The 18,520-nt window shown below is 37.9% G+C and overlaps 1 protein-coding gene across 1 annotated transcript in view; it reads left to right on the forward strand.

Moving 5' to 3' along the window:
* Positions 1–2,799: 2,799 nt before the first annotated feature.
* The window catches only part of LOC110856742 (complexin), a 51,605-nt gene continuing 35,884 nt past the window's right edge, over positions 2,800–18,520 (forward strand). Inside the window, exon 1 of the mRNA XM_022105275.2 lies at positions 2,800–3,120. The gene's annotated coding sequence lies outside the window, so the exon portion shown is untranslated. The remainder of the gene's footprint in view (positions 3,121–18,520) is intronic.

Raw genomic sequence — 18,520 nt, forward strand, 5'->3', positions numbered from 1 at the left:
GCAATCATTTTCACCTGACGCGTTTTGCCGTTCTCCCGAATTGAGCATTTAAAAAAATTCTCCCGAATCTAGGCAACTCAATATGCTTGAAGTTTCCAGATTTAGAACTTGAAAGATTTTTATTATTTTTCGGCTTCCCGAATGATCACAATTGTGGTCATCGAAACGCCCCGCAGCAACGCCAAACATAGTTACCGTTTCTCCTCGGCTAAGGGTTAACATTTGCAGAATTTTCTGCAGAATTCGCAACAGTGCTTTTTTCTCGTTTCTCTCATGCACGTGTCTTACCGAAAAAAAATATTCGCAACTTTCACCCGTGTCTGTGCTCATTTAGTCCCGTATCATCATCACACTTTCTCCACCGACACTGACTTAACCACCACACCACTCCACACCGTTTGGCTGATGAGTAGTGTTGCACGGATGCAAATAGTTCAAAAGTCAGGAGAGCAGAGTTTCTTAATCTTCTTGTGAGAAAAGTAGTACATAGAATCCAGACGAGTGGCTGCCTGGAGCAGATTCTTGGACGATTGACTCGATAAAAGTTTGAGGTCGAAAACAACTTTTGTTTTGAGACGGGGAGAAGAAGAAGAAAGTTGGGTGAGAGAGTCCAATGGCCGCGGAAGGTGTGGGGACATGTGGGGACATTGAGGGATAGGGAAGGGAGGGGTTTTGCGGGGATATCTGGGGACATATAACAGTGGGCGAAATGGGGGACATCTGGGGAATATAAAAGGGGGTAATTGGGGACATATTACTATGGGGACATGTAGGGATATTAACATTGCAGGATGGGAGAGGGATTTATATAACATGGGATACAATGGGGACATCTATTAACCGAGGGGACATCTGGGAACATTAACATTGTAGGATATGCGGAGGGAGGGGTTTATATAACATGGGCAGATATGCAATACATCGAACAATCTTGGGGACATCTGGGACATTACTATTGGGGGAAGGACCGGTTTGTAACACGGGGAGAAAATAGGGACATCTCATAACCTTGGGGACATTACCCCCCCCCTGTCCCCACTCTTCCGCCACCCCTGCCTCAAAGTACATCGGAGAGAATGAAATTACAGATCTGCACTCCACTTCTCCGCCAAAGATGAAAAGTGAAATGGCCTGTTTAACATGGCTATAATGCCTCCTTTGCTTTCACCGACGACCAGACTACTTGTCCACACAATGTGCGTCATGACGATGGCATTTAGCTCAGGAAGGTGCCCGCCTGCCTGGCAGGATGATACCACCACCACCACCCCGATTGCCGTCAGTAGTTCCGCCAGTCCGTGTAAAATATAAATGCTCTACGCGAATTGGACACTCTGCTCCTCGCTCGTACCCAGTCTGGCCTGGCTGGTCGTGCCGAGTGGAGTGAGTTCACTGGAGAAAGTTGGTTGGAGGAGAGAAAGATGAGAATTATTTTCATCTCTTGACTCCTGCCTGCCAAATGCATAATTGGGCAATTAAGTATGTACGTACGTAGGACTGTCGTGATGATGCTGCTGCTTTCACTGTCTCCATTTTACCGAGTGAGTGAAAGCAGACGACTCACGTAAAATTAATGATGCCTTTTACTACTAGTTAGCTCAATTGTAGAATGGTGGAAATGATCGGAAAGTAAGTGGGTAAAAATTGAGGCGGTCAGGTGCGACGGGTGGAAATCGCGGTGTGCTTTCTACACCATGGGATGGAGCGAGCTTTCACTCAATTTTAGGGATGGATGGGAGTCTCAGGGGAAAATTAATGACGGGTTTTACTAGCTTATTAAAAATATGATCGGAAAATATTCCGTTAAAAATGGTGTCATTCAGCTGTAAAAGGAAATCTTAAGGTGACTGTTGTGCTTTCACTGTCTAAATTTTAGACGTATGGTAAAATTAATGACGGGTTTTAGTTAGTAGTCCAATTGGAGAGGCAAAAATAGACGGAAATTTTCCCGTTAAGAAATGAGTAATTCATTTGCGAAGGGAAACCATGACGCGCTTTCTCCCCGAGAAGGTTACTTGTCTCAATTTTAGACGAATTGCAGCCAAACGGTGTAATTAATTACGGTTTTTAGTTAGTAGGCCAATTGGAGAATCGAAACGATTGGAAAATTTCCACCCTAAAAACTGAGCCATTTATCTGCGATGGGGAATCTAATCTTGATTTGCTTTCTCCACATCCAGAAGGGTGTGACTGTGGTGCTTTCACCGTCACAATTTTAGGAGTCACATGGTAAGATTGATGATAGCTTTTAGTTAGTAGTGAAAATTGGAGAATTAAAATAAGAAGATATTCACGTGCCTAGATACTTAAAAACTGAGTGCGACTGTCCTGCTTTCACTGTCTCAAGTTTTGACTAATGTCTGTCTCACTATAAAATTCATGACGTTTTTTACTAGAAGCCCAATTGGATAATCAAAATATTAAGAAAACTCGCATGCAAAAATTGCCTGCGAGGGGCCATCTCTCGCTTTCTCTCCTTTGGGGGTGACCCATTTTCGTCGAAAAAGGTGCCCTCAATTAAATTCCTTGAGCTAGGTCGGGGTCCTCCTCCTCCTCCTCCCGCACTAACTTCCTTCCCTACACAGACGACCCATCGGATGGATGAAACAAAAAATTCCAGCTTTCTCTGCAGAGCCCCAGGTTCCCGTTTCACGCACTGTGAGAGAAAGCTGTCCTCCTCGAAGAGACTCGGCCTTCTTTCGGGCCCACGAAATCGATATTTGGGCGAAAAGGAAATTTCATTTCACACACAGCTCCCGCAAACCTTGCCTTGCGCCGACTTTCACTCCAGCCGAACCAGTACGTATCCAGCAGTGCGGGTGGAATCAACTCTGTCTCTCTGTCCAGGTCAGTTCGTCAGTTTTTGAACACTTTCCTGCGTCCTATTCTCTCACACTTTCTCTCTCTCTCTCTTTCCTTCACCTTCCGACCCTTCACCCCCACCTTTTCGCCCAACCACCTCAACCACCACCATCACCTCGACCTCTCAACCTTTCACTAATTCCATTCCACGACCCGCCACCACCACGATAAACTAAACAAGAAGAAAACGACCGTCGGCCCAGCCCAGGACAAGACTTTCTCTATCTCTCTGTTTTCACTAGAAAGCAGCTGTTTCAGGTATGTAACTGGATAACTTTCTTTTTCCCTAGCTTTCTTTGTCTATCCAGAATATGCATGATGATGGTCACGACATTCATGGTATTGGTGTCTGCGGCATGGGAAATATTTAACCAGCTAGCGAGAGAAAGTTGTCCGTGGCCGCATTCTTGCTCTGCTCGTTGCTTGCTGCTGCCTGCTTTCTCCACGATTGTGATGTATATATATGCAGCCGATATAGATTTTTTTTGGGCACCACGTGAAAGGCTTGACCTTGCGATTAATTGGGGTGGTTGGGAGAGAAAGAATTGGTGGGTCAAATTTCTTTGCAAAAAGTAGGTTAGAATTGCGAAAAAATTGCGACCCGTGGATTGTCTGCTGCTTTCTCTGCGAATGAATTTATGTAGATTTTTTGCACACCACGTGAAAAGAAAGGCTTGACCTTGTGATTATTGCTAGGTCAAATCTTCCTGGAGGTATTTGTGCAAATATATTTTAGATTTGCGAAAAAATTGCGACCCATTGTTTCCTGCTTTCTCCACATATTTATGCAACCGATATAGATTTTTTTGCCCACCACGTGAATGAATCGAAAGGCTTAACCTTGCAAGTAATTGTTGGGTCAAATCTTCCCGGAGTTATTTGTGCAAAAAGAAAAATTTGGTATTGTGCTATCGCAAAAAAATTGCGAGTCACGGGAATGGAATGGTTTACGTATGTACATAAATAAGTATTTGAGGAGAATTACGAGTTATTATGGTGACGAGGATGTCTGATCCGTGGAATTTATGCTAGGCTGCGTTCCAGGGAGGGAATCGGGCTAAAAATGTGTATAATTGTGGGCACAATTTTGTCTCACTTATGGACACGCTACACGCACGGGGATAAAAGGAAAAAGGTTTATTTGAGCAGGGATAAATATTTATGTGTAGTGGAAACGTATTGATGATGATGGTGGAGAGGAGTATTTGTGTGGGAATTAGGTAGGTATGAAAATGTGTGGGGGAAATGTGAAGGGTGAAAGTACGAATTTAAATGTGTATTTGTTCACCAGTTTAGAAAAAAAATGCAATGTTGAATGTTTTTTGTTATGATCGAGGCTTTCTTAAGAAACAGTTTGATTGGTGTAGAATTGCAGGTATTTTGAAAAATATTAAAAATGTTAGAACAAAAGTTTTCGAGCAAAATTGTTTTTAAATATATGATTAAATTGTTTTTATAGTCGAATTATATTTTTAACAAAACTTTGTTCAAATACTTTATATATTTTGGTAAAAATAGGTTTGAATGTTGACCATTTTTTAAATAAGGGACGCAAAGTACTGAAAAATCTACAAGAATATATATCAATTTTAGTTCTCTATTTGAGATAAGCAACACGCTAAAAATTTAACCGTAATCTAAAAAATTGGGAAATATATCAAACCCTTTTGTGAATAACATGCCATTTTCTTTCCAATAAAAAACTAACAAAAAGGTGCCGCGTCAAATCAAATAGCCGAAAATATTCGCCGAACAAACATTCCCATTGAATAATTACTCCTACGACCTGGCTTTCTCCCTAATCTCACCCAATCTGCACATCTTGATAGATAACTTTGGATCGATATGTGCATGCAAAAATATTGAATGCCATCAAATATCCTACATTACGAAGAATTTGTTTCCAGTCAGAAATAAATTGAAATTGCGATCCCACTTATCAAACAAAACATCCCATCAACAACTACCAATCAAAAAAGACGATATATATTAAAGGTGTGAAAATTGTCTAAAATTCTCTCCCAGTAAAAAAAAAGATCCAAAAAAGAGAAATTGCGATCCTACTTATCAAAAAACCTCAGAAAATTAACAACAAAAAAGAATATTAAATGTCCAAAAATTATTTTCAACAAAGAATACATAAAAAGATGAATTTTCGATCCTACTTGTACATCTCATAAAAAATTGTCAACTAAAAAAGAAAGAGTTTTAAATCTCCAGAAATTCTCCAAAATTCCTCCCCAGTTAAAAACACTAAAAGGGAAATTGCGATCCCACTTATCCCAAAAAAACCGTCTCATAAACAACTCCTCAACCAAAAAAAGGAATATTAAATGTCCCAAATTCGCTCCGAGTGAAAGCAGCAAATGAAATTTCGATCCCATTTGTTTCCCAGTTATGTATCCGTCAACATATTTCGTTTTCCTTTTTTAAATAAAAAACAACTTATCGCCGGGAACTCAATTTTCTGCTCTTCTTTTTTGGGACATCTCGAGATTGGATCAACTTTCTCTGGAGATACGTCATCGCATTTCCTTTGAAGTGGAAAAGACAATAAAGTAATCTTTGATGGGATGAGAGGAGCGGAGTAGTAAAAGCTTTTAGTTTAGCTTTTCAAAGGACACCAAAACACTTTACAAATTTGGATTAAACTTTGTTACGTGACGATAGCTAGGTATGTGATGTGGTGATGTTTTTGCTACCTGAGTTCCGCTCAATAGGCGTAGGTGATGACATACTTTCTTTTAGGGAAAGGTGGGATTTTCTGGAAGGGTTTTTGGTTTTTCGAAAATTTCTGAAATTTTGGACTTGTGTAATTTGCAGGGTGAGGGTTTGTAAAGGGGGGAAATTTTTCGAAGGTGAGCTTGGGGGGGGGAATGTGGAAAGATTTCCGGTTTTCAAAGGGTTTAACACGTGTTTTTCTTACAAAATATCGCAATGGAGTTAGTTTTTTGGTTAAAATCGTGTAACACGTGCTTTCACGTTGACAAAGATAGGGTTTTTGGGTCAAAATGAGCATAAAAGTGGATGAAAATCGACCAAAAATTGGATGAAAATCGACCAAAAATTGAGTGAAAGTCGACCAAAATTTGGATGCAAATCGACCAAAAATTCAGTGAAAGTCTACCAAAAATTTCATTGAAAGTTGACCAACATTTGAGTGAAAATCGACCAAAAATTGGATGAAAATCGACCAAAAATTGAGATTCCTTTTCTCTATAAATTCGGCCTGTTACTTGCGATAAAATGTCCCAAATTCCGATTTTTTATACCCCATCCTAACTCAAGGTTGGCCTTGAATTTTTTTCGAAGAGGGAGACCTAGTTAATTTCTTTGGAAAATAATCCCAGGTTGATTATATATTAACCAGAAAATCGCAATTTTTTAGGCTTGTCACCGCATTGGGACGTAATAATCTTAAGTACGCTTTCTTCCCAAGGGTGAAAGTGATTATTTTCTTGGTTGGAAGCAAACGTGGAGATAAATCAGTTTCAAAGAGACGACGTGTGGTCCTAAATTACTAATACTAATTTATTTCAGAGTACATGTATACATTTGGAGAGCATGAAATAAATAAATGTCCAGTATTTTGGGGACATTTCATGCTAAGATTGGGTTTAATTTTTCAATAAAGGGCAGGGCCAAAGCTGGAAAAAATTATTAGCATATGTATAACGCCATTTTGACACGTTCTACTCATCAAGCATTCAACAAATTCAAACTTATTCACGCTGCAAATTGAAAATTCGAATTTTAAAATGTAAATTTCATTCCGAAATAAAATTATGCATTTCATTGTCCATTTTCTTCTTTACACTTTTTTATTTACTCCAGATTTTTATATACTCATTTTTTCACTTCAACTACGAAAACTACAAACGTCTTGGAAACAATGATCCCACAAATTCAAATTTATTCACGCGACAAATTGAAAATTTCAATTTCATTCCGATAGAAAATTATACCTTCCATTGTCCATTTAATCCACATTTTATTAACTCAACTCGATATTTATACACTCCTTTTTCCACTCCACTACCACCACCAAAAACCAAACCAAACCACGAACCACTTTGCTTTCTATTTTTTTTCGAGTAGGTAGAAAACCAAACCACCGAGTTAAAATTATTGACTCCTAATAAATCAATATTTTGCCTCGGAGCTCATGTCTCACGTGAACATGCACACCCGAAATCGGATCGCTGGCTGATTTATGCACCACGGACAACTTAACATTTTACCAGGACATGACTTTCTCCAATCTTGCGGCACCACACACACACACACATTTGCTTGCTTACTTACTTGGTAGACAGACAGACAGGCTGACGGAGCGATATTTATGTATCCTCTCGCTTTCCCCAAAGGCTATATTTGCATCATGTTGACTGGCACTTTCTATTAGTGCGAAAAGTTCAATTGTTTTCGGAGAAAGTGAGAGAGAGAGAAGTGGTAAACAATGCGGGAAAGTTGGAAGGGTATGAGAGGAGTCGATGAAGTTAATAGATTTGTAAGGGAAAGGAGAAAGTTTTTGGAAGGGGGATAATTTTGATGAGGAATTATTGTTTCCAGGGAAAATATGGATGAGAAAGGTTTATCCTGGTGTCAGAAGGCTTGTAAATTTAGGGGGTTTATAATTTTTAGGAGTTTTCATTTCCAGGGAAAACATTCAAGAAAAGGTGTATAGTTTCACCCGATTTGAGGAGCTTGTAATGATTAAGTTTGAGGAGTTCATAATTTTAAAGGACTTATATTCCCATGGAAATAATGTAAGAGAAAGGTAATTTTCACCGGATTTGTCCTCCTGTAATCAGCATTCAAGTTTGATGAGTTCGTAATTTTAAAGAATTTTGATACCCATGGAAACCATTCCTTAGAAACGTAGTTTTCACCTGGTTCGTCTCAATGCCTTCAAATTTGAGGCGTTCATATTTTTGGGGGGTTTCCATTCCCATGGAAACTATGGCAGATCTGTCAGACTTTCACCCAGTTTGTGGCCCAGCTTGTCGCAAGATTATCCGTGTAAGTGTAATGGCTCCCCGTAAATCGGGACGAGACACGGGTTGCCCCCCGGTGTGGAGAAAGCCTCAAAAGTAAGGCACACTTTAACCATGGCAGACTTTGAACCATGGGTGTCGATCTATTTATCAGGTCAGTAGGACGTACCTAGTTTTTGTTGCTGTGTGCTTTCTCCCCCAATAAAAATAATTTTTGTAAAAAAATTCTTCAGTTTTAAGGCCCTTCTCTGTTCGAAAATGGGAGTTTAATACATTCGCGAGAAGTTTATTTGCAAATATGTATTTGGCAAGGGGCGAAACATCGTAAAAAATTATGCAAAACAATATAAGACCAAGACACCTTTCTTTGAGCCAGATTGCTTTCTCCGTATGAAAAGTAAAATTTTATAAAATGTTATGAGATTCTTATCTCGCAAATAAAGTTTAATACAAGCTGTAAAATTTGCAAAAATATTTCGCAAGCTAGAAATAAAAAAACATAGTTTCCACACTCGGCTCGAAGATGCATGAAAAATCAAATTTTCTAAAATTTTACTAGACTCTTAGCTCGCAAATGGAGTTTAATAAAATGCTACAAAATTTGCCAAAATATTTCCCAACCTGGTGAAAGCCAGAAACAAATAAAAAAATAGCTTCCACACCAGGTGAAATTAAATTTTCCCAAATTATCCAGGATTCTCAGCTCTCAAATAGAATTTGAATATAAAACCCACAGAATTTGCAAATATTTCGGTGAAAGTCAAAAATAAAAAAAATAGTTTCCACACCAGGTGAAATTAAATTTTCCCAAATTATCCAGGATTCTCAGCTCTCAAATAGAATTTGAATACAAAACCCACAGAATTTGCAAATATTTCGGTGAAAGTCAAAAATAAAAAAATAGTTTCCACACCCTGCCCGAAATTATGAGATCCCAGGGACTCCGTATGTCATCATTCACGCTGATAACGACCTTTCCCCCGTCTCACTTACCTAGCCTTCCTCCCTCACAAATAAACTTATTATCACCACGGTTTCCTTATTAGCGGAGAAAACTGCGCGGCAGGGAATTAAATGGAGAAAGCGACCTTCTTTCCTTGATCTGGGGCAAATTCGTGAGGAAAATTAGTAACTAAGTCAAATCTCAACGTGTCAAAAAATGTGTCGACTTATGCACAAAAAAATGTCATCCTTCAATTTTCTCATTTGCGTCACCCCCAAGAACGCCGGCTGTGTGGCGGAAATATGGCCAAATTTAATTTTCTCGTCAAATACAGACGAGAAAATTCTCCGGGTTTTCTTGGCGGCCAACCTGTCAAACAATTATTATCAGGATTTTGATAGACTTTTAGTTAATAAAGGAAAAGTTGGAGTTGGAATTGTGTAGGGTTTCGGATCAGATGTTGGCACCTTGTCGAGAAGAGGAGAAAGCAGTTTTAAGTGGAAATTTTGGACAATAAATTAGTTTATTTTGGTGGGTAAGTTTTGAAATGTGAAATCAGTTTAGCTTAAATAATTTGCATATTTTGCTTTCTTCCACTGTAAAAAATATTTAACCTTTTGACCCGTAACTTGAAAATGATTTGATGAAACAGTTAAATTCTGAAGGAAGACTAAAGTCGACTTAAAAAAATTTGGACGAAGGCGATTATCGTTTCTGGAATTTTTACCAGTTTCTCTCTGCGGAGTGAAAGCTACTCTTATTTTTGAAGGATTTCTCTTATGCCGACCAAATGCTAAATTCGAAGTTTTTTTGAGGAAACATTATACATTTCTGAATATAATGCAATGTTAAATTCTGGTTTTTTCAATTTTTTTAAGTTTTACTAAAACTATTAAATTCTTTACCGCAGTTAACTTTTAACGATTCTGAGTTAATGCATTTTCTCTTAGGTAGTAATACTCGTTAAAGGGTTAAGTGACAGAGAAGCAGGACAGTGGCCTTCTAGAAGGTGAGCAAGAGCTTTTTTAGGAAAAATTACAGCTTTTTAAGTACAAATTTATACTAAAAATCCTATTTTTGGCACAAATTGCACAACTTTGCCCAAATTTCTTGATGCACTTTGTGCATTACGTAATATTTTAAAAAGGCGAACAAAAGGGATTCAATATGGTGAAAGTTGGGGAAAAAAGTTGGCAAGTGTGTCAACTAATTAATAATCCGCTTTAAATCTGACGAAGGAGCAGGCCATGCGGTCTTGAATTGGCTTTTTTAATGCAAAATTGTAGCTTTTAGGTACAAATTTCGGCTGAAAATCCTATGTTGGACGTAACCATGCACCAATTTCTTAATGCACTTAACGAAAAACCTAGGATATGAAAGATTAAAAAGGGGTTACATATGAGTGAAAGTGTGTCGAAATTATTGAAAAATTAGTAATACTCGATATAGGTGACTGCCCTCTTAGAAACCTGGTATTAAATCATTACCGACCGGAATATATATGTGACTCTACCGGCACTAGTATTAACGGGAATTACCCTAAAGTAACGTTATGGTAATGAAAAATTTCAAGTTACTACCAATCCGGTAGGAAATTATTATCGAATCAATATCAGCACGGAGTAGATATGTGTGATTCCACCAGATTTTTAATAGTGTGGGAAGCAGGATTTTGATGTTTTTACAAGAAGAAAACGACTTTATTGGGAGCAAAATTGCCACTTTCTAGGTGCAAATTTCAACTAAAAATAATCCCATTTTGGGCAAAACGATTCCACTAATTGCTTAGGGCACTTTCTGGAAAAGCTAGGATATGAAGAAGCCAAATATTAAAAGGGGTTCAGTATGGGTGAAAGTTGTCCAAAGAAAGTTGACAAGTGTGTCGATATTATCGACAAATATGAAGTAGGGCACATTTCACCCTAATTTTTGTCTTGTCTCCGTTAATCTCCTCCTTTTTCGAGTAAGTGATATCGTGTCACTCAAGTTGTTTTTTTCCTCCTCCGGGAAAATGACATCCTTCAAGTTATTTATGTATTAATGTCGGGAAAGTGAAACCTCTGCGCAATAAATGAATGGAATAGAGATTTGTTCCTAATTAAATATAAGAGGTGGATGTGGAACACGAGTCAAGTTCGGTTGAGTCGGCATAATTGAGGCTCAAACCCGAGAGACACTTTTTTACAGTATTTTTTTGCGTTTTGCAGAATTTTTGCAAATTCTGTGACGGATTTTGCACTACATTTAAACCCGATAGACAGACAGACACTTTTTTACAGTGTTTTTTACGTTTTGCAAAATATTTGCAAATTTTGAGTCGTATTTTGCACTACATTTAAACCCGATAGACAGAGAGAGATGCTGTTTTTCCTTTTTAACGTGTTGCAAAATATTTGCAAATTTGACAAATTTTTGCACTACGTTTTGGACGAAAAAATGGAGAAGAATCTGATAAAATTTTGAGAAATAATACATTTTGATTCGTTTCGGAGGAAAGAAAGCAAAAAAAGTGGGCCCTGTTTACTTGATAAAAATGGCTAAACAAAAATCTTTCATGGTGAAAGTGTACCTTACTTCGTCATACTTGGTGAAAGTAAGAATTTGCCCAAAACTTGAGTGATCGCCCTGATTTTTTGGTTTCGCGGATGATGAATAGCTGGGCATCTCTGTGGAAGGTGGACAGGGTGAGATTATGTACATTTGTCCTGCATGGTTTCCGAAATATAGGTAAAATTCCGGAAAATAGTGAAAGCTCAAAGCCTCGGTTGGACCGAAAGTCTAGCGAATTATGATGATCGGGTGATTTCTGACACAAATCTGGTTCAATTTCTCTCCTATTTTCCACCACAATGAACATGCACAGAAAAAAGTAGCAAGTTAACCCAATCTCTCTGTTCCCCCCCCCAAACTTTCTTTCTATCTCTCCATTCCTCCCCCCAATTTCTATCTGACAACAAGTAAAAAAGGAGAGAAAGTAGTGCTATCAACCTTGAATAAAACGTCTTCAAAAAAGAACTCGTCTCACTGCTTTTACCATCAAAGACAACCAACCAACCACACGAATGACTTTCTCTTTATTGAACTAGGGCTCCGTGAGAACGAAAAAAATAGGGGCATTTTCATATATAGCAGGTTATTCCCGCCAAAAAATAATTGACAACAAGTAAAAAAAGAAGAGAAAGTAGTGCCATCAACCTTGAATAAAATCTCTTCGAGGAAAAACTTGTGCTTTCACCATCAAAGACAACCAACCACATGAGGATGATGGCTTTCTCTTTATTGGACTGGGGCTCTGTGAGAAGCAGAAAAAATAAGGGCATTTTCATAGAATGTTATTATTCCCGCCAAAAAAAATAATATGTACAAATCCCCCACATAAAAAAGAAGTGTGCGAAAGTATTATTCTGCTGCGCATTGACTAAACTTTTGTCTTTTCTTTAAGAAGACTTTCTCTTCTATAATCTATGAAAGTCAGGGTTTCGCTGTTGTAGGGTCTGATACATTTCCTGCACTGAAAAGAAAGCATTGAAAGAAATGCGAGGTGCAAGAAACTGGGAGAAAGTGCAAGAAATATGAGCCATCTGGCCACGCGTTGTACGAAGAAAGTGACGGGTAGGCCTTTCTCGTTTCGTGCATTTCTTGCAGGTCAAAACAGCTTCAAGAAACTACTTTCTTATTGCTAGAATTTTTTATAAATGGTTAATTGCACCCAGTATTTAGTTATTTACTTGCGGGTTTGCCACATTTCTTTAAGGACAAAGCACAAATTGGAAGAAATGCGAGGCGCAAGAAACTGGGAGAAAGTGCAAGAAACATGCACCATCTACCCACGCGCGGAATGAACTATTTACCCCGGTGTGGCGTACTTTCTCCCACCTTGCATTTCTCCCAGGTCAAAATATTCCCCTGCAAGAAACCACTTTCTCCCCATTATTTCTTGCACCCGAAACCCTGGCGGCTTAACCCATGCTGTTATCCGTCCTCGTGATGCGACTGGATTCGATCCTATTATACACTTTGTTTCTGCAGCAAGCAGCACTTGGTGGTGATGGTCGCAGGCAGGCATTGATTCGCATGGTACGTACGTATGTACCACTGCCGCCCCAATTTATGGATTCGATTGGGCACCCGGCCAAAATTTTTGCTCTTCCACCACCACCACCACCACCACCAGCCGCGTTCCTGTTAAAGCTCAAAGTATTTCACATTTCTATAGCCTAAATACTTTCCCCTCTCATTCCTGTCTCCCCACCCAAGCACCGTCATCACCAGCAGCAGGCAAGAACCACCACCAAGGGCAAAAAATTTGACAAAACTTTCCCTTTGGGCGATTTTTTTGGGTGAAACGTGTACAGAAAGTTGGGAAGATGGGTGAGATTTGGGGAAAAAGTGTGGAAATTTGGGGATATTTTTATTTTGTTTTTTGCTTTCTCTGAGGAAATTTCAGAGTGGAGAAAACTGGCAAATGTTTCGGTGAAAATGTGCAGAATTAGGGATAAAAATGTAGAAATTTTTCTAAATTTTCTATGCTTTCCGACTTTCTCTTTGCTTAAAATATTTCAATCTGTCAGAATTTTGTGATTTTTCGGTAGATTTTTTGAGATCTTGAAAATGGTTGCTAGATTCCTGGCAAGAGTGTTCAAATTTTTCCGTATGTTTTTATTTTCCTATCTTGTCTAAGGAAACTTAAACGTCGAGAAAGTCACAGATGTTTCAGCAAAAATGTGTGAAAACTTGTAAGCAGTGCCAAGATGGGGACAAAAATGTGGAAATCTTGGATATTTTCCAGATTTCTCCTTAATAGAAAACTTAGATTTGAATCTCCTGCTAATGAATTAATTAATAAAAATCCAGCTTGGCTAAATATTCAAATCATTTCATAACTCTTTCTCGTATTTTATCACGTACAAAGATTCGCATTCCTTGCAAAACTTTCAAAGAAAGTAGAATGTACAGAATTCGGGGTAAAAATGTAGAAATTTTGAATATATTTTCGATATTTTTCGACTTTCACTTTCCTACTAAAATTAGGTTTGAATCTCCTGCTAATTAATTAATTAGGTAAACACGGCCGGGATGAATATTCAATTCTATTTCGCTTTTCATCATATATTTTGCCCTTTTGTTTTGGAGAAGATTTTCATATAATCGCCTCCTTATAATTTAAGAGCCTTTAATCTCCCGTCTTCTCTCTCTCACACTTTCTCTCTCTCTCTACTCGGACGAGGAGGAGAAATTAGCAGAAGAATCATCATCATCATCATCACGAGAAGAGAAAGTTTGCTTGCCTGCTTCCTTTCACTCTACAACTTTATTTTTCATTTAGTGAAAGTCACGAACGAGGGGCATGTGGGACGATAACAAAATTGGGTAAATTATATATGTGTGCAGTTCAGTAGAATACTATGTACAGTAGGGTCGGCATGCCCCAGAGAGTATTTTTTTGTAACTGTGATTATAATTGCGATTGTGGATGCATTTATTTAGAATCAAAATTACAATCACAAAAAATTTACTATGGATGTTGAGCAGGAGTAATTTCTGTGATTGTAATTTTTCGTGATTTTAATTGTAGATGGATATATTTACAATCAAAATTACAATCATAATCAAACAAAAATACGCTGGCTCAATCAATTTATTCGGTATTTTCTGGGATAAAGGTTTGTAACCTGCTAGGATTATCCTAAAAATGGAATTGACGTGTTTTATTAAGAAATTATTTGCTTCGTATTTAACAATAGTTGAGTAAAAATCTTGGTTTTTTGCCCAACTTTGGAAAATTGTCAGCCTTTGGGACAGGCTCTAAAAATCTCATCTTTCTCCTCTTATACACTAACAGATTGTGAAAGCAAGTCCATCCTTGAAAAACAAATCAGTTCATACTGAAATTCAAGGTTTTTTGCCCAACTCTGCAAAAACTGTAAAATTTTCGGACTTTCGAAAAACCTCAGCTTTCTCCTCCCACTCATGTTCCAGATTTTAACAGAAAGTGGCTTACCGACCCTGAAAAACAAATTGGTGCATACTGAAATTCAAGGTTTTTTGCCCAACTCTGTAAAATTTTCAGACTTTGTGATACATATATAGCCTCCAAAAATCTCATCTTTCTCCTCTCATGCATCCCACCTTCCTGATTGTGAAAGCAAGCATGCTTTTCGCAGCAGCAGGCAGTGAAAGTTCGGCGAGTCGGAAAAAGTTTATGCAAATAAAAACCCGCCCCTTTCCTCGTCTCCCGCTCAAATATTTACCTTGTATCAATTCTTAATCAAGAATAAGTTTGATTAGGGCAGAAAAAAACGAGGAAGAAGAAGAAGAAAAAAATGCTTATCTGACGATAAGTAACAACACAATTGATGGGAGGAGAGATGAGTGGAGGGAGGAAATGAATCCTTCTCTCTCGTACACGTAGGAACATAATAGGTCGTCATCACCGAGCGGAAATGAGGATGACGGTAGACACGACCGGATCAGGTTTTCCGCTTCGTACTTATAAAGCGCGCCTCTCCAATTAATTACAGACGAAGTAGAAAATTGGTCCAATTTGGGACCCCTTTCTGGATCTGAGGGAGGACAGGGTTTCGATAAAGGAGATTTTTTTTACCAGAAGAAAATTCGGAAGCAGTATTGTTATGATATGATTTTGTTCCAATTTTAAAAAAGACGCAATTTTTTCTACCTAAAATCTGGTTTGATTTCCAACATTTCCCTTTTTCGATTTTTTTATATGTTGAAAAGTCAGGGAGATGAATAAGATTGTTGCATCGGATTTTAACCCGATTAAAAAAAATATATTCGATTTTTTTAACCGAAATCATGTGTGACTTTTAGAATTCTGACGGATACATTTTAACCATAAAACAGTTTCCTTCACGAGTGGAAAATATTCGAGATTTGTAATACTTTGGACACAGATTGATTATATAAAAATTTGTAATTTTCTTTCGAAATTATGTACTTTCGTAGTTTTGTAACTTTTTACAGGAAAGAATCATTTCAAATTTATACCTTAAAATATTACCTAAAAACACTTCATATCCAGAAAAAAATCCATTAGATTTTTTCTAATTAGGTTGTCCCCTTTAAATTCAAATAATTTCATCAGTTTCACCAGTCTATGGATAATTATTCATGGTTTTCTGCACAAATCGGTCACCATTAAGAGACCATTAGGCCAAATTTCTTTAGAGAAAAAAACGTCAAAATTGAACTCAAGTAGTTTGACGCACCCTCTGTATTTTTGTGAATTTTCCCCTTAACAAAACCTCTCTAATGATGTTGCTTCCAATATTCTGATCTCATTCTGGCACGCAGATCAATACTACAATAATTAGTCTCTAGCTTTCTCCTCATTCGCATTCATACCACGACGCGACTGGATAATTTAAACAGACAGACAGCCAGCCAGCCAGACACGGAGGGAAAAAAAGAAGTCACATAAAAAAGCAAGGAGCAGAATCATCCTCCAAGTTTCCAAGAGTCAAGAAACAAATGGAAACGAAATTGAAAGAAAACTAGATTTTTTTCTTCTTCTTTTGCTTTCTCCCAGAGAAAAAAAGCAAACTATTGATTGGAACATTTCTGCAATCTCCTTGATCTCATCGTGTTCTTGCTTGTTCATCCATTGGATAAAGTGCCCTCCATCCATGTCGCGGTGGACTGCAGGCGCCGCGGAAGGTGGGCGACAGCTGGGGACGTTAACATTGTAGGATAGAGAAAGGTTTATGTTACATGGGGGGATGATTGGGATATCAAATACCCAGGGGGACGTCAAATACCCAGGGGGACATTAAATACCCAGACGAACATCTGGGGACATTAACATTGTAGGATGGGGTAAGGCGGGGTTTATATAACGTAGGGAGATGATGGAGACATGAAATAACCAAGGGTACATCTGGTGGGATTAACATTGTAGGATAGGGAAGGGTTTATGTAACATGGGGGGATGATAGGGACATTAAATACCCATGGGAACATAAAATACCCATGGGGAAATCTGGGGACCTCAACATTATAAGATAGGGGTGGGAGGGTTTTGCATAACATGGGCAGATGATTTAGGCATCACATAACCGTTGGGGACATTGTCCCCCTGTCCCCTCAAGCTTCCGCGGCCACTGTCGCTGTGGCCTGTGTCGTTCCGTGTCCTTCCTTTTCTGCGTCATCATCATCATCTTAAGGGAAGATTAGTTGGAAAATAATCCATGAGAAACAGGATTTCCAAGAAATATAAAGACTTTCATGACTTTTCAAAGGATGACATACATGAAGTTGGGATTCTGTTGAGAGAGAGTTTAGAAATTGAAATTCCTTCTCTCGACTTAGAAATAAAAAGTCTGGTTAGAGTTTTCGTTTCGTTTCGCTTTTGATGTGACGACCAGGGACGAGGAGGGTTTGATTTTTTCACGTTTGTTGCACTGCAGGATATAAGCACTATAGTTGGTATTTTAAAATTTGACCTTTTTTGTATCAGAAACACGTGCAAGGATGGGTCTAAATTTAATGCACAGATCATAGGCTTAATTATGGGGATTGTTCGCCAGATGGTGTTAATTTTTGGGAATAAAAATTAGGGTCACCTTTGTACTATTTATTGTTAGCATTTTAAAATTAGACCCTTAGATCTATAAAAAACACGTACCAAGGTCTAAGTTTAATGCACAGACCTTAATTAAGAATTGTCCGCCTGATGGTGTGAATTTTTGAGAATAAAAATCCCGCAATTTCGTATAAAATTTTTGCAAAATTTGGACCATAATATTTAGACCAAATCGGACGTTTGATTTCGTTACACATTAATCACTAGATGGCGTATATTTCTTGCAGAAATTAAACATGGAAAAAGAAACAATTTCGTGCAGTGGGTTCTTTTTCTCAAGGCAAACACTGGTTATCGAATTTCTATCCTGTTAAAAATGTGTCCAATACAATTAACTTGATTTTTTGGTAGAAAGGAAATCTTTCTCTCACTTCGAGGTAGACCAGTCATTTATCGCAAATCGAATATTATGTAGCACTGTCGCGAAAATCACCCGGGTGGATTCATTCGCACACGGAACTTTTTCTCTCCTAAATTCCGTGAGAACTCTTTGTCTTCCAAAAAATCTATTCCCCAGAGGCGAAAAGAGAAAGCGGAACTTTTTGGACAGAAAAGGAAAACTTTGTACGGCTCAGATCGACCGTTTCCTTTTGAAGGGAATGTTCATATATTGCGTTGTTAAAAAGGTTGGTGTAGGGTAGCTTTGCGTAATCGTGTTAACCTCTTATCGAACAACTGCACACGTTTGTGTAGTGATTTGTTATACACAAATATTTGTACTAAATAAATTTCCATGATAAGAAAATTTCTTTAAAAAAACGAGTATTTCCTTGGTATTTTGGTTTTCTTTTCGATACTTGTCTTCTTAAATTTTTGACTTTTCCCTATACCAATCAATGTTAAAAATAGATTTATTTCGATATTCTTCTTCTCAAATTTTGGAATTTTTTCCCATACCGATCAAGGTTAAAAAGTGGAGTTTTCATATTTTTCGTAAAAAAACTCAAAAATTTGAAACTGTGTGAAAAGTTTTATTGATTGCTATCAGGTGGTCTAAACATTTGCATTTTTTGATGATGTAACATATGGACGGTCCCCTTTATATATCAGGATGAGGAAAAGTTCAAATATTTTGTCTCATTTACGTCTGAAACGACCCAAACTTTTTATAAAGTC

This window comes from Folsomia candida, unplaced genomic scaffold, assembly GCF_002217175.1.
Source record: "Folsomia candida strain VU population unplaced genomic scaffold, ASM221717v1 Fcan01_Sc017, whole genome shotgun sequence".
Taxonomy (NCBI): domain Eukaryota; kingdom Metazoa; phylum Arthropoda; class Collembola; order Entomobryomorpha; family Isotomidae; genus Folsomia; species Folsomia candida.